This window comes from Bos grunniens, chromosome 11 (assembly GCF_055505025.1).
Source record: "Bos grunniens cultivar Pamir isolate PY7600 chromosome 11, Bosgru_T2T1.0, whole genome shotgun sequence".
Taxonomy (NCBI): Eukaryota; Metazoa; Chordata; class Mammalia; order Artiodactyla; family Bovidae; genus Bos; species Bos grunniens.
Genome location: NC_141175.1, coordinates 20902051 through 20925768, shown reverse-complemented (window position 1 = coordinate 20925768; position 23718 = coordinate 20902051). Strand labels below are relative to the sequence as shown.

At 44.4% G+C, this 23718-nt stretch overlaps 2 long non-coding RNA genes across 8 annotated transcripts; one reads left to right on the top strand and one right to left on the bottom strand.

Annotated features, from left to right (window-relative positions):
- Positions 1–717: 717 nt before the first annotated feature.
- LOC147362714 (uncharacterized) lies at positions 718–23711 on the bottom strand. Of its 7 annotated transcripts, none has more exons than XR_015136410.1 (3): positions 23551–23705; positions 4142–4358; positions 718–912 (listed from the first exon to the last, which is right to left on the bottom strand). It is a non-coding gene; the product is annotated as an uncharacterized LOC147362714 (long non-coding RNA). The 7 variants fall into 7 exon arrangements; XR_015136405.1 differs by having other exon boundaries at positions 23471–23690; XR_015136407.1 differs by lacking the exon at positions 718–912 and adding an exon at positions 2669–3805 and having other exon boundaries at positions 23471–23696.
- On the top strand, positions 18128–23674 carry LOC147362715 (uncharacterized). The gene is made up of 2 exons (XR_015136412.1): positions 18128–18263; positions 23457–23674. It is a non-coding gene; the product is annotated as an uncharacterized LOC147362715 (long non-coding RNA).
- Positions 23712–23718: the final 7 nt, after the last annotated feature.

Here is a 23718-nt window from a genome sequence, read left to right as displayed (position 1 = left end):
TCCCATGGATGGAGGAGCCTGGAAGGCTGCAGTCCATGGGGTCACTAAGAGTTGGGCACCACTGAGCGACTTCACTTTCACTTTTCACTTTCATGCATTGGAGAAGGCAATGGCAACCCACTCCAGTGTTCTTGCCTGAAGAATCCCAGGGACGGGGGAGCCTAGTGGGCTGCCGTCTATGGGGTCACACAGAGTCGGACAAGACTGAAGTGACTTAGCAGTAGCAGCAGCTCTGTAGCCCACCAGACTCCTCTGTTCATGGAATTTTCCAAGCAAGACTACTGGAGTGGGTTGCCATTCTCCTTTCCAGGGGATCTTCCCAATCCATGGATGGAGCCCACGTCTCTTTCATCTCCTGCACTGGCAGGTGGATTCTTTACCATTGAGCTACCAGAAGTTCAATAAAAATGGAAATAAAAATGGCCTGTGTGTGTGTGTGTGTGCGTTAGTCACTTAGTCATGTCTGACTCTTTGTGGCTTCATGGACTGTAGCCCACCAGGCTCCTCTGTCCATGGGATTCTCCAGGCAAGAATACTGGAGTGGGTTGCCATTCCCTTCTCCAGGGGATCTTCCCAACCCAGGGATTGAACCTGGGTCTCAGGCATTGCAGGCATATTCTTTACCGTTTGAGCCATGAGGGAAGCCCAAAAATGGCCTGGCCAAATATTCAAATGTTTAGATGTGGAAATAAATAAACATCTGTTGCAACCCAAAAGGACTTTCCTAGCTTTATTACAACCTTTGAAAAACATGAAGTGAATGTTTTCTTGTGTTCCATTCTGTTCTTCATTCCTTCATTTCAGTAGCTTCCTAATAGCCAATCCAAAGCATATCTTACATGTTCTACTCTGTAGCACAGGGAACTCTATTCAGTCCTCAGTCCTCTGTAATGGCCTATATGGGAAAAGAATCTAAAAGAAAAGAGTGGGTATATGTATTAATATACCTGATTCAATTTGCTGTACACCTGAAATGAATGCAACGTTGTAAATCAACTATACTCAAATAAAAATTTTAAAAATAAATAAATTAAAATATATCTTATATCTGCCTACTTGTCTTCTTTCTTTTGATTCTTCTACGTCATTATCATCTTTACTCTCATCTCCTGTAGCAGATGGAATAGTGTTCTCCCCACTAGAAATACATATCCACCCTGAATCTCAGGTGCAGAAGTTTCGTGCTCGCTCAGTCATGTCCAACTCTTTGTGACCCCATGGACTGTAGCTGTCAACTCTTCTGTCTATGGGATGGACACTATTTAGGAAAAGGGTCTTTGCAGATATAATTAGTTAAGGATGTTGGGATGACATCATACTGGATTTATCATAAGAGACAGCACAGAGACACATGGGCAAGAAGACATGCAGATAGAGGCAGAGACTGGAATATTTCACCCCCAAACAGGCCACTTTGGCATATTGATTACTTTGAATGAAAGGCACTTGAGACACATCAGGGGCAAGAAGGACACTGATCTTGCTCTTTTTCCTGAAAGCAGGAGATAAAGCTCCCGTATGAAAGTGTCCTCCTTGATCCAGGGGGAAGAAAGACTCTTATCACTAGAGATGGGCGGGGTTGGGGGTGGGGCTGGGGGGAGCTGGGGGCTAAGATCTGAACCAACATCCTTGTTAAACTAACCCTTATCTTCCAAGGTTACTTCTTCCCCATTTACTACCCCTCAACATAAGCCCCTTTGTCTTCTCCATTTGTCACAGATTCCTTGTGTGCTTGTCTGAAAGATGTAAAAGCTTCCTGCTCTTGTTTTTAAAAATTGTGTGCTTTTCTCCTGTTAATTTGTTCTGTGTCAGTTTAATTCTTAGGCCCAGCCGGAGACCCAAATACGATTGAAGAGAGTTTTCCCCTCTTACAATTCTACTTTAAGTTTATGACCATGAACCCAAGTTGAGCCCCTATGTGATGCCACTTCACACTCAGCAAGAGACCTATAATTTAAAAAGGAAAACAAGTGCTGATGAGGATATGAGAGGAGTTGGGGCCGTCATACACTGTTGGTGGCAATAAAAAAATGGCTCAGCCACCTTGGAAAACGGTTTGGTAGTTTCTTAAATGTTAAACACATTTACCGGATGACCCAGCAACCTCACTCCCAGGTATACAGTGAAGAAATTCAAACTACATACGCACAAAAACTTGGACAAAAATGTGAACAGCATCAGTCATAATACCCCAAAACAATTCAAATGTCTATCGACTGATGAACAGGTAAATAAAATGTGGCATATCCACACAATGGAATATTATTTGGCAATGAAAATGAGCAAGGGTGGGGAGTTCCCTGGTGGACTAGGGGTTGGGATTCTGGGCTTTCATTGTTGTGGCCAGGGTTCAGTCCCAGGTCAGGGAACTGATAACCAGGCAAAAAACAAACAGAAAGGAGTGGGGCGCTGATACTCGCTTCAATATGGATGAAGCTTGACAACACTGAAGCCAGTCACTGAAGACCATAAATTGTCATGATTCACTTTAGGTGAAATATCCAAAATAGGCCAATTCATTGAGGCAGAAAGCAGATGAGTAGTTGTGTAGGGTTTGGGGGAAAGCAAGGGGGTGGGGAAGAGTTAGAGGAAAATGGAAAGTGGCTGCTAAGAGTTTCTCTGAGGGATGACGCAAAGGTGAGATTGAGTGTGGCGATGATTGCACAACTGTGTAAAAACAGAATTGTAATTTAACGCATGAATTGTATGCTATGTGAAATATTTCTCAATAAAGCTGTTAAAATATAGAAACCAACCATGGTTTCTAAATGGTAAACATACCATTTACCAAAAAAGTAACCGAAAACAAACAAGGCCGCTCAAGCGTGACCTGCCAGTGAAACCTTTCTAAATCCTTGTTTGGATTCCCACTCGTTCCTCTTTCAGGGTTTTCAGAACCGTGGCCCGAGAGCCTGCTATCTGTTTGTCTGTCCTCATCGCAGCCTTCACTCTTGTCCGCATCTCCACCTTCACAAGGATGGCTGCCAGTAAAGGTCTGTGTAATGAGTGAATTCTCATAATCACCTTGATACATTCTGTAACAGAACAAACAGATAGCTAATAGTTTGATCAATAAATATTCATAGCCGTGAACCTTGGCTTCATCAGCATCTGATAAACATTGCAGAACCTGAGGTTCTGAGAAGCACGCTGTGCTTAATAATCTCAGAGATCGAGTATGTCAGATTCCCGGAGTGCTTGAACTCTGTTTTGATCTCAGCACTGTGCAGCCAACATTTTGCTGGGTTGCTGGAGCAAGTTGCTGGGTTCATGGCTGGAGTGGGAATGCCCCAGCCCAGGTGCTTCCATCCCCTCTCCGGCCTTCAGTCTGCAGCCAGCTCTGGAGATGATTTAGTGCATCCAGACCCTATATCTGAGTCACCAAGACTGGCACTGTGAGCTCTTCTTCCCGAACTGATCCTGGAGACCTGCGCCTGGCCAGCAGGTGACAGTGATGGAGGAAGTGGCTGGTCCTGTCCTCCTCGTCCTGGCATTCCACTGAGAGCCTGCGGCTGGCCCCTTGGCTGGGCCTGTGGGGAGGACAGCGTAGGCGTTCCTCTGGTTCTACAGAGGAGGCTCCTGCCTGGCAGTTTTTAAAGGGAGGTTGTCAAGGTCCCTTTGACCATCTTCTCTCTCCATAGGTTTATCTGGTGACAGTGACACCGGGATGGTATCCATTTGGAAAATGAGCACTGGGCTCCTAAGGAGTTTTGAATAAGAATGTCACAGAGGAATGAGGGTCCCCAACACGCAACAGCCGTGAGGAGCAGCATGAATTTTCCGCAAGTCTCTGTGTTTTGGAAACCTGCTGAAGAGTCAACCAGATTGATGAAGCAACACACAAAGCAGGACTTGCCAGATGTTAGTGAGACTGGCTGCTGAAATCCCTTGGGAGACTGCCATGGGTCTGGGTGGGGAGATGACCCTGAGCCACATGCCTGAGTTTGGGAGGCCCTTGGGGACCTTCATGTCTTCGGCCAGCCCATCTCATCCCACCTTGGGCACTTGCTGCTTCTCTGTGCCTTGCTCTCCTCACTCCCCACCTGCCCGGGGTACTCCAGGTCCTCCCCCTGATCCCAGAGCCTGGAGGCAACTTGGCGACATCTTCCAGGACAAACACACTGGCTGCGTGTCAACCTACCTCCTTCGTGCTGATACCCCACCTCGAGGACACCTGGGGAGGGGAAACCAGTGCGGCCAGACCAGAGGCCTCTGTGTGTGTGGAGAAGCCCCTGCGGTGAAAGCTCCAGCAGGGCAACGCCCTTTCCTCCTCCCAGGAAGGGATGGGGAAAGCAGAGACGCGTGGTCCTTGGAGATGGTGGAGTAGGTCAGGGAAAGACCCCTGTCTGCCTGGTTGCCTGTGAAGGCAAAGCAAATCGACAGTGAGTATTTCCTGAATGAATGAATGAAGATGAATGAGTGAAATATCATCATCTAGCCCCTCCCCCCCCTCCTCCGGGAGGACCCAAGCATCTGACTTTGGTATGGTGGTTCTCTTCAGCTCGAGTGGGGTGGCTTGAGTGTCCCATGGACAATGTCCATCCCCGGCCTCCAAAGCTCCTCCACTCCAAGGACCTTCCATCTGTCTTTTCAGCTGCCCACTCCTGTAGCCGCACCCTGCGCCTTGTCATCACCTGAAACTACCCCACCCCGGAAAGCTTAAATACCAGTATCCCACTCTCATACCCAGCTCCCACTGCACTGCCCTCAGCGCGCCCACACACACACACACACACACACGTACACACCTCTGCCTTCCCCTGCTTGGTCACCTCCTCCAAATGTGGCTTCTTTTCATACCAGGTAAACGGTCTGAACTGCCTTCTCATCAGCACCTCTGATGCTCTTATGTCCTGCCCTTCCCGTGAATCCACCTCACCTCATTTCAGCAAAACCCTTGGTGCTCAGTGTCCCCCCACCCCCCGGGCAGCCCAGCAGTGCCCGAGAGGCGCCCCCATGCTGCCCGGCTCCACACGTGGGCTCCTTGTCCGGTTGTCCCTTCCCTCCATCACTCACCCATCCGTTCTTTCAACAGATATGCACTCAGCGCTGACTGCAGGCCAGGACTGTTCAAGGTGCCAGGGACTGAGTGGTGAAAGCTAGTTCTGGTCCTGCTCTCATAGACCTCCCTGCTCGTGGGGGACACGGTAAATTGACCCAAGACCATTGTGGTGACTCAGCCAGGTCTGCCTTGCTGCTCGGCTGCAGTCTCTCCTGGAGGCTTTGCAGCCTTCATTCTGAAGATGACCTCATCCCCCACTTCCCAGGAAAGTGATACCCTCAGATGTTAATGTTGCTTCTAATTCTGCCAGTCTATGGATTTACCATCTTATGTAGTCCTTCACCCCATTGCTGCCTTGTTTTTCTTGTTTAGAGGATGTGACAGGTCCCCCTCTTTGAGGCTGGCACCCCTTCCCCGGCTCATCACCAAAGTCTCCCCCATCTCCTCTGTCAGTTATCTCCTAGCTGTCTTTCAGCATCCAGCACACCGTCATTCTACGATTCTTCCCCTCAGCGTGCAAACTCAGCCTTCTTTCTTTCTGTATTGTTGTTTTAATTGTTGGCCGTGCCTTGCAGCTTGTAGGATCTTAGTTACCTGACTGGGGATTGAACCCGGGTCACCATGGTGAGTGTTGAATCTGAACCTCTGAACCACCAGGGAATTCCCTTAATCATCATCTCTCTTTAAACCTCCTTCCTTGGTCCTTGAGCCCTACTCCACTGCCCCCCCGCCCACCCCGGGTCTCTTTCGTTCGTTCTAAATGTCCAGCGCTGTGTTCACATCCCGACTGCCAGGCACACCTGTGTTCCCCTGCCTGCGGAGGACCTACTGTGTGTACAAGCCTGTGCTCGTGGCTAGGGGAGCCACAGGGGACACAGGCCCTGGCCTCAGGCAGCTTCCATTCTAGTGTGGAAAGCAGGTCAGATGCAAGTAAACAGATAAATAAGAATAAGAAATTCACATTTTTTTTTTTTTTAAGTTCTTACAAAGAAGATCAAAAGGGGGAATGAGACTGAGAGTAGCTGGGAAAACCCACTTCAAATAGGGTTCTCCCTGGAGAAGTGACAGGGCCTTGAAAGTTAAGAGTGGCCCAGATTCATGAGGGATGGAGACAGGAAGAATCGCACCTGGTAGGAGGAATCTCCCAGCTGAGCGTGTGTAGGTGGGCTCTGTTCCCTCTGCAGGCCGCCCCCATCTGGCTCTGTCCTCACCACTTCCTCAAACACAATCCTCCTCTCATTTTTCAGCCCAGGGAACGGGTGTGGTCATGTTTATTAGTGCTCCCCTATCTAGGTTGTTGTTCTGTCGCCAAGTCATATCCCACTCTTTGTGACCCGATGGGGTACAGCACGCCAGGCTCCCCTATCCTTCACCATCCCCCAAAGTTTGCTCAAATTCATGTCCATTGACTCAGTGGTGCCATCCAACCATCTCACCCTCTGTCACCCTCTTCTCCTCCTGCTTTCAATCTTTCCCAACATCAGGATCTTTTCCGGTGAGTCAGCTCTTTGCATCAGGTGGCCAAAGTATTGGACAGCTTTAGCCTCAGTCCTCCCAACGAATAGTCAGGGTTGATTCCCTTTGGGATTGACTGGTTTGATCTCCTTGCTGTCCATGGGGCGCTCAAGAGTCTTCTCTAGCACCACAAATCGTTTAACACTCTCCTCTGGAATCAACCCTTCTTGGGACTTGCATGAGTCCATTGTCTTATGTGGTCACTCAGGCTCCTTCCTGTGTGTCTTTTCTCTGACCTCCCTTTATTTTTGTTGTCTCCATTCATTACCCATTGCTCTCTTGAGCTACACTGGAGGTTCATGGCTTTTGAGGGCTCACAGAACCCTTTGATCCTCTGTTGATCTCTCCTCCCAGGAAAAATATGTGTATATTACCTGTACATAGGTTTCTTTTCATATGATATCATCCAGGGGTTTGCGGGTCCACCTAGACTCTTGGATTCCAGATTAAGAAGCCTTATCTATACACTTTCCTAGAGTTATTTCATCCACTTCCACAGGAACTACTTGTTCTTCATAACTTTTAAAAATTCAAGTGTAGTGGAGAGGAAGGGATGAGTAGATAGAATACAGAGGATTTTTAAGATAGTGAAACTACTTTGTATTATATAATATTTTTGTAACATCTAATGGGAAAACTGAAATTTAAATTTGAGCCAACCCAATACTATTACTCCAGTACTCTTGCCTGGAAAATCCCATGGATGGAGGAGCCTTGGTAGGCTATAGTCCATGGAGTCGCTGAGGGTTGGACACGACTGAGCGACTTCACTTTCACTTTTCACTTCCATGCATTGGAGAAGGAAATGGCAACCCACTCCAGTGTTCTTGCCTGGAGAATCCCAGGGCCCGGGGAGCCTGGTGGGAGGCTATCTATGGGGTTGCACAGAGTCGGACACGACTGAAGTGACTTAGCAGCAATGCTATTACAATGATGAATATATGTCATTATACATTTTTGTCCAAACCCATAGAATACCAAGAATGAAACCTAATAGAAACTACAAACTTTGGGTGGTAATGAAAATCAGATGACAATATAAATTGGGATCTGTTTCTGGACCCTCTCTTCCATGATATATTTATTGATTCTTCCTTCAGAAGCACACCATCTTGATTACGGTGACTTTATAGTAGGCCTTTAAATAGTCTCTAACTTTGTGGTTTTTTAAAAGTGTTTTGAAAATAATTTTTGTATGGCTACACATTTTAGAATCAGCTTGTTAATTTCTACCAAAAAAAAAAAAAAGCCTGCTGATGTTTTGCATTGAATCTACAGATTAGTGTGGTGAGGATGAACATCTTCTCATTTATCTCCCCAACCTTCCACCCCTCCCCCACCACCAGGACCTGCTCTTGTGTTATCTACCATCATCCCTGACCCTGAAACTGGGAGGCACCTTTAACCTTGCCCTCTCCCTTAGCCCTAACGACAATCATGAAGGTCTGCTGATTTTTCTCTTTGTCCCTAGTGGTATCATGTGCAGGCCTTCCTCATTACTCACTCAGATAATTGCAATCACTGCTTAATAGTTGGACCCAGCAAATATAACTCACATATCAGCCTGAGAGGCTGCTTTTGCAAATCTGACCCCACCCATCTAGCTTGACACCCATTAGCTCAGGGTGAATTTCCAGTTGGCTTAACTTGACATATACCAGTTCACTATCTGGCTCTTTTGTACCTTCTTGGCAGCATTTCCCAATATCCACTGCCCCTTCCTTTTCCTGAAAGCCTCCCCACCCCCTGAATGAGTTGGGGCCCCTTGTTGATGCACCCATCATGCCCGGTACATGGGACTGGGCACATAAGGCAGGGTCTCTTGCTCAAAAATTGTTAAGAATTTCAAGATACAACAGCAGAGTTTTAAACCAGGTGTGAGTGAGGCTCTTGTGAGCACAGGGCTCTTCATGACTGTACTGGGCCTTTGCATATCCCATGCTTGTCAGTGTCTCTGTTTCTATGGAGCAGGAAGCTCTAGAGCTCTGAAGAGCCCGGGCAGGTCATCTGTGAAGTGAGTTGCTTTTTTCCAAAACCAGTGGCTTTTGTTCCTTTGTGATCACTTTGATTGCTCTTAGATCAGAGAACATTGACTACTATTATAGTCTAGCTGCTTAATTCTGACAACTGAGTCAACAAATAATTACGTTTGATGAGGCCAGCTGTGATCAGGGTATTTCGAGATGAAATGAGTTTGCCTCTGGTTTCGTCATCAGCCAGTGACCCCACTGCAAAGGTGGGGATGGTGATAAACCTTCAGGCACAGAAGTCACCAGTTTTGGGGTAGTATAACCAGCCTGTGCTCATTCTCAGTAAACATCTGTTCTTATGCAAAGGATTCTACACATGAAACAGGTTTTCCAGGTGCCTCGGTGGTAATGAATCCGCCTGCCAATGTAGGAGGCGGGTTCGATCCCTGGGTTGGGAAAATCCCCTGGAGAAGGAAATGGCAACAGACTCCAACATTCTTGCCTGAAAAAGCCCATGGATAGAGGAGCCTGACTGGCTACAGTCCATGGGATCACAAAAGAGACAGACATGACTTAGTGACTAAACAACAAATACATTAAACTTTCCAAAAAAGCTCCTTTAAATAGACTGGAAATGCATGCCTATGTGTATCTGATGTTATTTACACAAAGTGTAAGTGTGTGATTGAAGGGGGAAATGTGCAGCGAGGTAGCATCCCACAGTCTGGGGCAAAGTATGGGGTGCTTGCTGTGATCTGCTTTGTTCTCAGGTCCTAGTGAGAGTCTTCACGGTCAAGTATAAGAAGCCTTCTAGTCTGACTTACTGCTACTTCCCCTGGCTTAGTTTCTCCTGCTCTGGACGCCTTTTCAGCATGGATTGTGCTCTATGCAGTCTTTTATCTCTAATACGCATGAGGTCTGGAAATAGGTCCAGTAAATGGCTAATGAATGGAACATAAAGGGAGGAAAAAAAGAGGGAAAGAATCAGAGGGGAGATTTCAGGGTTGGATTATATTATCTTGTGGAAATAAGATAACTTATATTACCCCCTACCACCACCACCTAGAGCAGACAATAAAGCAAAACACAGCCTTACTTAATCTAAAGTTCAGCTTAAGTTTGTCCATAATGTAGATAATAACTCATTTCGGTTTAAGATAGCTAAATGCCCATATACGTAATACAAATGAAAACAAAAAAATTTAAAAACTAGCAGAAACAATAATAGATTTATATCGATAACATTTATGAAAGTTGTTTTCTTAATAACATGTATGTAACTTTGACTTTTTAAATTTAGTTGTTCATTTATTTATTCAACAGACATGGACTGTTTATTATGTGTCTACCTAGGGAACAGATTCCCATGATCAAACATTCTATAATTCACCATCATCCATTTGTGGATTTAACATACTTAAAAAGGAAATCTTTTTAACAGTAAAAATATTAAGTCTATTCCTCTCTCTCTCTTTCTTGCCCAAGCTATATAAAACGGACAAAAAGCATAACACAAGGCCATGTGAAAAAGCAGGGCAGCACCAATGTGCAAACTGCGTGTGCATTCCAGAAAACTTGAACATTATCTCGTAATATTGACTCTGGAATCTGTGTGCCAATTCAGCCCACAGAGAAAGACTTACATGGTAGGATCTTATTTTCATATAATAATGTCATCTGCAAAGCATTTTCATAGGTGTAATGTCACTTCAAATATGCCTTCTAGAACCCAACAACCTGAAGCAGACATATTGACAAATACCTGAACACATAGTAGTAACTCAAAAGCTACATTTTTTTTTGGCTGCACGGGGTCTTCACTGCTGCACATGGGTTTTCTCTAGTTGTGGTGAGTGGGGGCTACTCTCCTGTTGAGGAGCTCGGGCTCTAGAGCATGCAGGTTTCAGTAGCTGTGGCACGTGGGCTTTAGTTGCCCCACACCATGTGGAATCTTCCCAGACCAGGCATCAAACTCTTGTCCCTTGCACTGGCAGGTGGATTCTTAACCACTGGACCACCAGGAACGTCCCCAATAGATATTTGCTGAATGAGTATATGAGTGAATATGGTTACAGGACACATAATCAAGAGCAAAGTATTAAAAGAACACAAAGACTTACTTTAGGTAAGTCCTAAAGGCATTTCAATCCAATAGCTGAATACACGTGTACTTAATTTAGTTTCTCAAATCCTCGCTGTATCTCAGGAGGGATTCTCTTCTTCTCTGGGTGGGAAAGACAACCTGTCCATGCCGATTGTGATGACAGTGATGGTGATGGTGACGACCATACAAGCTGCACACGGTTAGGCAGAATTCCCGGATGACCCAATGTCCTTCACCTTTGCATAATTCCCTCCTCTGTAAATATTATGTTACATCACATGACAAAAAGGTTTTGCAGATGTAATTAAGGTTACTAATCAATTGATCTTAAGATAGGGCTCACCCACTCACATGAGTCCTTCTCTGTTGGATGCAGAGGGGAAGTCTGAGACCTGCTTTGGCTGGCTTGAAAGACTACAAGTGTCTATTCCACGAGTTGCCCGTGGCGGGAGGGGCAGCTGAGGTCACAGGGGAAAAACCTGTGATCAGCTTCTGGGAGCTAGGAGTGGCCCCTGGCTGACAGCCAGCAAGGAAATAATAAGGGATCTCAGTTCTACAACTGCAGAACACTGAATTCTGCCAAAAGCAAGAATGATCTGGGAAGCCACTTTCTCCCCAGAGCCTCCAGACCAGCCAGACTGGATGACACCATGGTTTCTGCCAGAGAACCAGCCATGCCATACTAGTCTTCTGGCAGACAGAGCTGTGGGTCAATATTGATACTGTTTTAAGCCACTACAGCCCCTGGAGAAGGGAATGGCTACCCACTCCAGCCTTCTGGCCTGGAGAATTCCATGGACAAAGGAGCCTGGCAGGCTACAGCCTATGGAGTCACAAAAAGTCGGACATGACTGAGCAAATTCCACTTCACTTTAAGCCACTACGTTTGTGGTAATTTCCTATTAGCAACAGAAAACCAATCCAGTTGTTGATGATATTTTTAAGGTGTGGAAAATTCCTGTGCAGTTTACAGGGAAGCCCGAGCGATGATTTAGAGAAACAGGGAAATAGGTGGGCTTGGCACCCTGGGCTGGGCAAGGTGTGGCCAGCCACCAGGAACTTCAGTATTCTGAAACGGGGTCTGACAGGCGGGAAGAAGACCATGCCATCAGCAAGAGCCTGAAAGACAGAGCATTATCTTTGGGAATCACTTAGAATAACATCGTCCTCTTTCATTCAACAAATTTATATTTGTTCTATTCTCAGTGTTGCATGTAATTACATATATGTATACCAGTCAGATGGATAAGGTCCCTGTTCTCAAGGGGCTTCCATGCTAGTGAGCATGGAGGAACCAGAGGATAAAAAAACTTTTATCAGTGTCTGAGAGCAAAGTCATTCCAGGTAATAAATGCAAGAAAGACAACGAAGCACATGAATGTGAAGGAGGCAGCCAGGTAGGGGTGGGACTGCTGGGGTCGAAGAAGGCATCTGGGGGTGGGGAGGGACATTTCAAATGAGATCCAGATGGTGCAAAGTGGCAAGATGGTAAGGTCAGAGCATTCTGGACAGAGAGAACAGCAAGTGCAAAAACCCTGAGGTCAGAAAAGCAAGTAAATAATGTGGCCAAGTCACTGGAGAGAAGGAGGTAGGCTGAAGACAGGCGGTGGAGGATTGCATCGGCATCAGGGAGGAGCTGGGATTTAAATGTGTGTGCACTGGGTTCTAAGAAGGAGAAGGGAATCATCTGATGTGGTGTTTCTAAAAGGTTGTTCTCAGGGCTAAGAGTCCAGGTAGGAGTGAGAGCAGGGAGGCCAGGGGTGAGAGGCATCAAGAGTTCTCGTTCTTGGGCCTCCCTGGTAGCCCAGTGGTAAAGAATCCACCTGCCAACATGGGAGACACGGGTTCAATCCCTGATCGGGGAAGACCCCGCACACCTCAGAGCAACTAAGCTTGTGCAGCAACTACTAAAGCCCTTGCACCCTAGAGCCTGTGCTCCACAAGAGGAGTCACTGAAAAAAAAAAAGCATGCATACCACAACTAGAGAGTCGCCCCTGCTCAACGCAACTAGAGAAAAGCTCACGCAGCAGCAGAGACCCAGCCCAGCCACAAATCAATAAAAATAAATTTTTTAGAAGTATTCTGGTCCTAGCAGGATGACTCTCAATATCGGCCGATTCTTAAAAGACAAGCAGGCAAGCAAATAAAACACTTTTATTCTGAAGTAATTTGAGGTGAATTTAACTCAGATGACCATTTTATCTACTACTGTGGGCTCAACGCAACTAGAGAAAAGCTCACGCAGCAGCAAAGACCCAGCCCAGCCACAAATCAATAAAAATAAATTTTTTTAAAGTATTCTGGACCTAGCAGGATGACTCTCAATATCGGCCGATTCTTAAAAGATAAGCAGGCAAGCAAATAAAACACTTTTATTCTGAAGTAATTTGAGGTGAATTTAACTCAGATGACCATTTTATCTACTACTGTGGGCAGGAATCCCTTAGAAGAAATGGAGTAGCCATCATAGTCAACAAAAGAGTCTGAAATGCAGTACTTGGATGCAATCTCAAAAACGAAGAATGATCTCTGTTCGTTTCCAAGGCAAACCATTCAATATCATGGTAATCCAAGTCTATGCCCCGACCAGTAACGCTGAAGAAGCTGAACAGTTCTATGCAGACCTACAAGACCTTTTAGAACACCCAAAAAAGATGTCGTTTTCATTATAGGGGACTGGAATGCAAAAGTAGGAAGTCAAGAAACATCTGGAGTAACAGACAAATTTTGCCTTGGAGTACAGAATGAAGCAGGGCAAAAGCTAATAGAGTTCTGCCAAGAGAACGCACTGGTCGTAGCAAACACCCTCTTCCAACAACACAAGAGAAGACTTTACACATGGACATCACCAGATGGCCAACACCAAAATCAGACTGATTATATTCTTTGTAGCCAAAGATGGAGAAGCGCTATACAGTCAGCAAAAACAAGACTGGGAGCTGACTGTGGCTCGGATCATGAACTGCTTATTGCCAAATTCAGACTGAAATTGAAGAAAGTGGAGAAAACCACTAGACCATTCAGGTATGACCTAAATCAAATCCCTTATGACTATACAGTGGAAGTGAGAAATAGATTTAAGGGACTAGATCTGATAGACAGAGTGCCTGATGAACTATGGACGGAGGTGTGTGACATTGTACAGGAGACAGGGATCAAGACCATCCCTATAGAAAAGAAATGCAAAAAAGCAAAATGGCTGTCTGGGGAGGCCTTACAAATAGCTGTGAAAAGAAGGGAAGCAAAAAGCAAAGGAGAAAAGGAAAGATATACCCATTTGAGTGCAGAGTTCCAAAGAATAGCAAGGAGAGATAAGAAAGCCTTCTTCAGTGATCAATGCAAAGAGATAGAGGAAAACAACAGAATGGGAAAGACTAGAGATCTCTTCAAGAAAATTAGAGATACCAAGAGAACATTTCATGCAAAGATGGGCTCAATAAAGGGCAGAAATGGTATGGACCTAACAGAAGCAGAAGATATTAAGACAAGGTGGCAAGAATACACAGAAAAAGTGTACAAAAAAGATCTTCACGACCCAGATAATCACGATGGTGTGATCACTGACCTAGAGCCAGACATCCTGGAATGTGAAGTCAAGTGGGCCTTAGGAAGCATCACTATGAACAAAGCTAGTGGAGGTGATGGAATTCCAGTTGGGCTATTTCAAATCCTGAAAGATGACGCTGTGAAAGTGCTGCCCTCAATATGCCAGCAAATTTGGAAAACTCAGCAGTGGCCACAGGACTGGAAGAGGTCAGTTTTCATTCCAATCCCAAAGAAAGGCAATGCCAAAAAATGCTCAAACTACCTCACAAATGCATTCATCTGACATACTGGTAGAGTAATGCTCAAAATTCTCCAAGCCAGGCTTCAGCAATAAGTGAACCGTGAACTTCCAGATGTTCAAGCTGGATTTAGAAAAGGCAGAGGAACCAGAGATCAAATTGCCAACATCCCCTGGATCATCAAAAAAGCAAGAGAGTTCCAGAAAAACATCTATTTCTGCTTTATTGACTCTGCCAAAGCCTTTCACTGTGTAGATCACAATAAACTGGAAACTTCTGAAAGAGATGGGAATACCAGACCACCTGACCTGCCTCTTGAGAAACCTGTATGCAGGTCAGGAAGCAATAGTTAGAACTGGACATGGAACAACAGACTGGTTCCATTTCGGGAAAGGAGCACATCAAGGCTGTATACTGTCACCCTGCTTTTTTAACTTCTATGCAGAGTACATCATGAAAAACGCTAGACTGGATGAAGCACAAGCTGGAATCAAGATTGCCGGGAGAAATATCAATGACCTCAGATATGCAGATGACACCACTCTTATGGCAGAAGAAGAACTAAAGAGCCTCTTGCTGAAAGTCAAAGAGAAGAGTGAAAATGTTGTCTTAAAGCTCAACATTCAGAAAACGAAGATCATGGCATCTGGTCCCATCACTTCATGGGAAATAGATGGGGAAACAGTGGCTGACTTTATTTTTTGGGGCTCCAAAATCACTGCAGATGGTGATTGCCACCATGAAATTAAAAGACGCATACTCCTTGGAAGGAAAGTTATGACCAACCTAGATAGCATATTCAAAAGCAGAGACATTATTTTGCCAACAAACTTCCATCTAGTCAAGGCTATGGTTTTTCCAGTGGTCATGTATGGATGTGAGAGTTGGACTATAAAGAAAACTGAGGGCTGAAGAATTGATGCTTTTGAACTGTGGTGTTAGAGAAGACTCTTGAGAGTTCCTTGGATGGCAAGGAGGTTCAACCAGTCCATCCTAAAGGAGATCAGTCCTGAGTGTTCATTGGAAGGACTGATGTTGAAGCTGAAACTCCAATACTTCGGCCACCTGATGTGAAGAGCTGACTCATTTGAAAAGACCCTGATGCTGGGAAAGATTGAGGGCAGGAGTAGGGGACAGAGGATGAGATGGTTGGATGGCATCCCTGATTCGATGGACATGAGTTTCAGTAAACTCTGGGAATTGGTGATGGACAGGGATGCCTGGCGTGCTGTGGTCCATGGGGGTCTCAAAGAGTCGGACACGACTGTGCGACTGAACTGAAGACATTAACGTTGGTGCAGTTTTTATTAAGTAAACTACATACTGCATTCACATTTTACCAGTTTTTTCACTAACGTCATCTGTCTGTTCCGAGATCAAATCCAGGACACTGTCATGTTGCATTTAGGACTTAATTCTTTCTAGTGTTTTATTTTAGGATGCACAAATGTAAACCCAGCTGTAAGTTTATTAGGCTTTTAGCTCTTGTATTACTGTACACCAAAACAAACTCATAAGTTATTTTCACGCAAAACTGAAAAAAAAATTAAAATCAATATAACTCAAATTAATTTACTATGATGATTATTTTTTTAAACGAAAATCAGTTGCTGCTTTGCTAAATGAGTATGCAGCACTGCTACGGCCTGAGGGCTTTCACATTCTCTGTCCCTACCCTATTTACTTCTTCCCACCACTGTTATCAATTTGATCAACTGCAAAACCTTATTTCACACAGCAAGCCATGACATATTGGGTTTTCAGTAGGCTCAGACTCGCCCCTACTCTATTTTTTCACACTATCGCCTCTCCTTCCAACCACTGAACTGAGATAATAAAAGCAGTGGCAGGTGGACCCAGTGAACTGTAAACTTAAACACAAACCTGGTGATGGTACGAGCAGTAGTACTTTTCAGAAGATGCCAATCAGAGAATTAGATATGCTTATATCAACTGTTTAAAAGGTTATTGTTGAAATAGAAAAAGAAAAAAACACCACCCGAGATGCTATTTTACAAATACATCTGTAAGCCCTAGTTTAAGAAAACACTGCAGTGAGGTTACACATAATGTATGATGAGAATCTAGATTATTTAAAGCCTCCTGGAGATGAAGGAGATTGAGTGGGAGTTACTGAGGTACATGGGGAGGGGGTGGAAGTAGTCAGAAGAGCAGGTGCAAAGACTTGAAGGAGGCGTGAGAGAAGGTCTCGCATTTTTCTACTTTTTATTGGAGTTTAGCTGCTTTGCAGTGTTAATTTCTACTGTATGACAAAGCAAATCGGCTATCAGTTCAGTTCAGTCGCTCAGTTGTGTCCGACTCTTTGCAACCCCATGGACTGCAGCACGCTGGGCCTCCCTGTCCATCACCAACTCCCAGAGTTTACTCAAACTCATCTCCATTGAGTCAGTGATGCCATTGAATCGGCTATACATATACATATATTCTGCCCTTTTTGGATTTCCCTCCCTTTTAGGTCACCAGAGAGCCATGAGTAAAGTTCCCTGTGCTATACAGTAGGCTCTAGTTAGCTGTCTATTTTATCCATCATATCAATAGTGTACGTGTGTCAGTCCCATTCGGGGGTCTCATATTTTTCAAGCTGTATGTATTTCAGCCCGGAGAATCTAGGGAGTGAGGGTGCAGATAAGAGAGGTGCTGGGGAGGGGCCAGCACCAGGTGCGGTGGCTGGGCAAGTCAGAAGGGGGCAGCCAGGTTGTTCATATGTGTTCTTCTAGGTTTGTGGAGAACTAAAAAGTTTTGAGGTGGAGTGTTAACGTGATTGGGTTTGCCTATTAGAGACATGACTTTGTCTCCTGTGAGAGTCAGATTTGAGGCACGAAGATCAGAACAAAAAGATTTTGTTGGGCCAGGTGGGAGAGGATGAGATTTGATCTCGTCTCACAGTGAGAACACAGAAGAATGAATTCGACATCTGAAAGGTAGAATCAAAAGGATTTGGGTATGAATGGGCTGTGGAAGTAAGGAATTGGGAGAGGGATCTTGAAGGCTGCTTGAAGGTTTCTGGAATGGCAACTAATAACACAGCATTTAAGGTTATTTAGAGTCTACAACTTGATTTTTTTTTCTTAAACTGTTTTTAATGTTTTGGTTCCCCAGCATTAATAATAACAACTAGAGCATAGGGCTTACTACGTCAGGAAGTGTTCTAAGCGCCCCATATATATTTTATTGACTCTAAAAGCTCATTAACTATAAGATGCACCATTATCCCATGTACTATTAGAAGAAAAATTACTGTCAATTAAATATGCTTGACACACAAGACACATCCTGATTTCAAAGTAATAGATATCCTGGACTCAATGATTTATGGCATGCACTCATTTTATCTTTATGTCAAGCCCTCTGAGGTAGATTCTATAATTATCCTCATTGTTCAAATGAGGAAAACAGAGGCAGAGAGATTACAAAACTTGTTCTCTCCAGTCTCTATCCAGGTAGTCAGTGGTAGGGCCAGAATTTGGATCCAGGCAGTCTGGCTTTAAAGTCTGTGCTCTTAGCTCCAAGGATAGGTATTGAATAAAGCACTACATTCAAGTTCATCCCACTCTAATGACTGATATTTGTGTTAGAGATGAAACTAGAAACACCTGAGAAGCAGCACCTGCTTTGTAGTTCCACCCTATAAAACACTGGATTGAACCCTCAGGCCAGTGACTGCGGGGAGGGCGCCATCCTGGCACGGAGGACCGAGAACACCTTGTTCTATCTGGCAGAAAGCACTGCATTCCTTCAAGTGTGTTTCCTGACTCTAAGCTATGACATTTCTTGTTGGAGAGACAAGGTGTATAACTGGGCATGTTTGAAACAACCATCATCTGTCAGAGAGCTGTGCTGTTTTCAATATTCCAAAGGCCAAAAGGTAGGTAACAAATAACTAGGACTTTGGGTCAGGTTGAGGAATGATCAATTGATACATTTTTAAATCAAGAAATCTTTACGAGAGTGTGCTATGTGCCAGGCACTGGGGTAGGCCCAGGAAATCCAGAGATAAATTAAGCCCCAGACTTGTCATCACATCTAGATGGAAGGGGTGGTCAGACAAGTACATTACAACCCACAGAGGTAATTGTCATGGACTGACTTCAAATCTTTCAAAGTAATCCAAGGATGAGGAAATGGTGAGGGTGTAGCTGAAACATGATGGTTCATGTGTGAATTGTTGACACTGGGTTTTACATATATGAGTTCAATACACTATTATACTTCTAAATACATAAAACAAAATCTCTATGATAAATGAGGTAGAAAGAAAACAGGGTGAAGAACACGTTCAAAAGGACTCTACACCACATGGAAAAAACCTAAGGGTTCATCAACAGATAAATTGTGTGTGTGTGTATGTCCATCAACACATACAGTAGAATACCATGCAGTCATAAAAAGAATGAAACCTTGCCATTAGCAGCAACATGGAAGAACTTGGGGGGCATTATGCTAAGTGAAATAAATCAGTCAGAGAAAGATAAATACGTATGATGTTGCCTATATATGTATTATGTTTATTCTAAAAACTACAGCAAACTAGCTGTAACAAAAGAAGCAGAGAGAGAGAACAAACTACTGGTTATCAGTTATGGGGGACAATAAAGGGGTGGGGGAGTGGGAGGCGCAAACCACTGGGTGTAAGACAGGCACAAGGATGCATTTAAAACATGGGGAATATAACCAATATTTTGTAATAACTGCAAACTACAAATAATTATAAAAGTCAGTATTTCATAGTAACCTTTAAAAATTTAGAAATTAGTTTTTTAATTTTTAAAAAGGAGCCCATCCCAAGTTTAAAGAAAGGAAGTTTTATGGGCTTTATTTTTTAAAAAATGACATTTTAATTAGCCTTGAGAGATTGTGACTTAAAAGGAAAACAGTGCCTGAAGGAAACTGCCAAGAATAGGCATCTAGCATAGCATGCCATCCACACTGATTATTATTTGTAGGATTTTGTGTATTTTGGTAATAAAAATCTACTAAAAAAAGGCATTTATTCAGTACAGTGAAAGCATAGGAGAATGAGAAAATTATTCTACTCCAAGAATTCCTAAGTCCTCAGATCTAGGCAACAGTAAAGGCAGGTCTCTAAGTAACTGGATGATCAGCAGAGAAGGTTGTGAACCTTCTGAAAATGATACGTAAGTGAGGGGGTGTGACTGTCAATACCGCCACACACCCGTCTCATAAGATATCACGTTCAAATCCACTTCATTCCTGATCACTTTTCCTCTTTTTTTCTTAGGACTTTTTTTTTTTTAATATCCTTATTTAGTGGAATTTCCAGGAAGGAAAAAAATCTTTCTTACCCTTCTAGGTTCCTTTGGCTGGTTTAAGAATTAAATTGACATAAGACAGACTAATATGAGAAAAATCAAATAAAAGTGTACTAACATGAAACCACTACACCATTCAGGTATGACCTAAATCAAATCCCTTATGATTACACAGTGGAAGTGAGAAATAGATTTAAGGGCCTAGATCTGATAGACTGAATGCCTGATGAACTATGGACGGAGGTTCATGTCCAGTTCTAACTGTTGCTTCCTGACCTGCATATAGGTTTCTCAAGAGGCAGGTCAGGTGGTCTGGTATTCCCATCTCTTGAAGAATTTTCCACAGTTTATTGTGATCCACACAGTCAAAGGCTTTGGCATAGTCAATAAAGCAGAAATAGATGTTTTTCTGGAACTCTCTTGCTTTTTCCATGATCCAGCGGATGTTGGCAATTTGACATTTTACAGGAGACAGGGATCAAGACCATCCCCATGGAAAAGAAATGCAAAAAAGCAAAATGGCTGTCTGAGGAGGCCTTACAAATAGCTGTGAAAAGAGACGTGAAAAGGAGATATAAGCATCTGAATGCAGAGTTCCAAAGAATAGCAAGGAGAGATAAGAAAGCCTTCCTCGGTGATCAATGCAAAGAAATAGAGGAAAACAACAGAATGGGAAAGACTAGAGATCTCTTCAAGAAAATTAGAGATACCACGGGAACATTTCATGCAAAGATGGGCTCAATAAAGGACAGAAATGGCATGGAACTAACAGAAGCACAAGATATTAAGAAGAGATGGCAAGAATACACAGAAGAACTGTACAAAATAGATCTTCACGACCCAGATAATCACGATGGTGTGATCACTCACCTAGGGCCAGACATCCTGGAATGTGAAGTCAAGTGGGCCTTAGAAAGCATCACTGCGAACAAAGCTAGTGGAGGTGATGGAATTCCAGTTGAGCTATTTAAAATCCTGAAAGACGATGCTGTGAAAGTGCTGCACTCAATATGCCAGCAAATTTGGAAAACTCAGCAGTGGCCACAGGACTGGAAAAGGTCAGTTTTCATTCCAATCCCAAAGAAAGGCAATGCCAAACAATGCTCAAATTACCGCACAATTGCACTCATCTCACACGCTAGTAAAGTAATGCTCAAAATTCTCCAAGCCAGGCTTCGGCAGTATGTGAACCATGAACTTCCAGATGTTCAAGCTGGTTTTAGAAAAGGCAGAGGAACCAGAGATCAAATTGCCAACATCCGCTGGATCATGGAAAAAGCAAGAGAGTTCCACAAAAACATCTATTTCTGCTTTATTGACTATGCCAAAGCCTTTGACTATGTGGATCACAATAAACTGTGGAAAATTCTGAAAGAGATGGGAATACCAGATCACCTGACCTGCCTCTTGAGAAACCTATATGCAGGTCAGGAAGCAACAGTTAGAACTGGACATGGAACAACAGACTGGTTCCAAATAGGAAAAGGAGCGCGTCAAGGCTGTATATTGTCACCCTGCTTACTTAACTTATATGCAGAGTACATCATGAGAAACGCTGGGCTGGAAGAAGCACAAGCTGGAATCAAGATTGCCGGGAGAAATCTCAATAACCTCAGATATGTAGATGACACCACTCTTATGGCAGAAAGTGAAGAGGAACTAAAGAGCCTCTTGATGAAAGTGAAAGAGGAGAGTGAAAAAGTTGGTTTAAAGCTCAACATTCAGAAAACTAGGATCATGGCATCTGGTCCCATCACGTCATGGCAAATAGATGGGGAAATAGTGGAAACAGCGTCAGATCATATTTTTGGGGGCTCTAAAATCACTGCAGATGATGACTGCAGCCATGAAATTAAAAGACGCTTACTCCTTGGAAGGAAAGTTATGACCAACCTAGATAGCATATTCAAAGGCAGAGACATTACTTGCCAACAAAGGTCCGTCTAGTCAAGGCTATGGTTTTTCCAGTAGTCATGTATGGATGTGAGAGTTGGACTGTGAAGAAAGCTGAGCGCCAAAGAATTGATGCTTTTGAACTGTGGTGTTGGAGAAGACTTCTGAGAGTCCCTTGGACGACAAGGAGATCCAACCAGTCCATTCTAAAGGAGATCAGTCCTGGTTGTTCTTTGGAGGGAATGATGCTAAAGCTGAAACTCCAGTACGTTGGCCATCTCATGTAAAGAGTTGACTCATTGAAAAAGACTCTGATGCTGGGAGGGATTAGGGGCAGGAGGAGAAGGGGATGACAGAGGATGAGATGGCTGGATGGCATCACCGACTTGATGGAGGTGAGTATGGGTGAACTCCGGGAGTTGATGATGGACAGGGAGGCCTGGCATGCTGCAATTCATGGGGTTGCAAGGAGTCGGACATGACTGAGCAACTGAACTGAACTGAACATGAATACCTTAAATACCATCATTGCTGTTGCTGCTTAGTTGCTAAGTCCTGTCCAATTCTTTGGGACTCAATGGACTGTAACACACCAGGCTCCTCTGTCCATGGAATTTTCCAGGCAAGAATACTGCTTGTTGTTGTTCAGTCACTAAGTCGTGTCTGACTCTCTGTGACCCCATGGACTGCAACACACCAGATCTCCCTGTCCTTCACTATCTCCCAGAGTTTGCTCAAATTCATGTCCACTGAGTCGGTGATGCCATCCAACCATTCCATCCCTGTCACCTCCTTCTTCTCCTGCAAGAATAGTATGAAAAGGCCAAAAGAACACTGGAGTGGGTTGCCATTTCCTACTCCAGAGGATCTTCTGACCTAGGGACTGAACCCAAGTCTCCTGCATTGGCAGGTGGATTCTTTACCACTGAGCCATGTGGGGAGTCCAAATACCATCTTTAGCTAAAGACAAAAAATTGTTTTGCACGCTGGTTTGAGACTTCAAAGGCCAGGAAGGCAACTGACATGGAGATAAAAAGCAAATGTTTGGTAAACAAATAAATGCTTGCTGGGTTCCTCAGAGACAATAGGACACGGAGAAGAATTTTAACAGACTTTGGTAGGTTCCCTCTTGTCCACCACACCTAGTTCATACTATAGTTATCTCTGGTGACAGCTCCCTTCCTAGAACAGGTCCTCTGGCTACATTCTGCTAGACAGAGAAGGGGAAGGTCAAGTCTCTTTCAATGTCTTTTGGACTGTGACTGTTTTCAGATGGAAATAATGCACATGCAAAAGAGACATGTTGGGGTGGTGAATTTTACTCTTCTATGGATGAATGCCAAATCCAGATGAAGGGACTTTCCTGGTCCCTACGGTGGATAGGAATCCGCTTGCCAATGCAGGATTCCATCCGGGTCTGGGAAGATCCCACATGCTGCTAAGCAGCTAAGTCCACCTGTTGGCCGCATCCACTGAGCCTGCAAGCCCAGACTTCACAAGAGAAGACACCGCAGGGACATCAAGCATCGCAGTGAAGCCCAAGCATCACTAAAGAGCGCCACCCCGACCCAACGCCCATAAGTAGAGAAATCACATGCAGCAAAGAAGACCGATTGCAACCAATTGATAAATACTTAAAAAAAAAAATCCAGATAAAAAAAATCACTTAATTATTAAATTTTCATCTTTGGCCACTCCATGCAACACCCGGGACCTTCGTTTCCCGAGCAGGGACTGAACCCCTACCACCTCTAGAGGAAGCCCAGGATCGTCGGGGCAGTCCCCCCCCAATTTTTCTTTTTTAAATACATCTCCAAAAGCATTTATTTCTATGGGAAGATTGCAGAAACACCGGTGAGAACGGAATTTTACTTCCACTCCGCATTTGCTCACAGGTCTCCTTCTCTACCTGGCTTCACTGACTGGGAGCCACTCGCCCCATTCCCGAAGGCTTCCAGTCAGCCCGGCCAGCCACGCCCTCCGGGGTACCTCGACGCCTCGGCCCGGGCAGCGACCCTAAGAGCTTCCTGCGTCTCCCTGCCGTGAAGAGGGAGAGCGATTTCGGCCCTCCCCATCTTCACATGGCTCCCAGGACGCTGCCATCTCTCCGAAATCCTCACCGGATCCTCTCCCCTAATTCCGTCACTTCCGGAATCG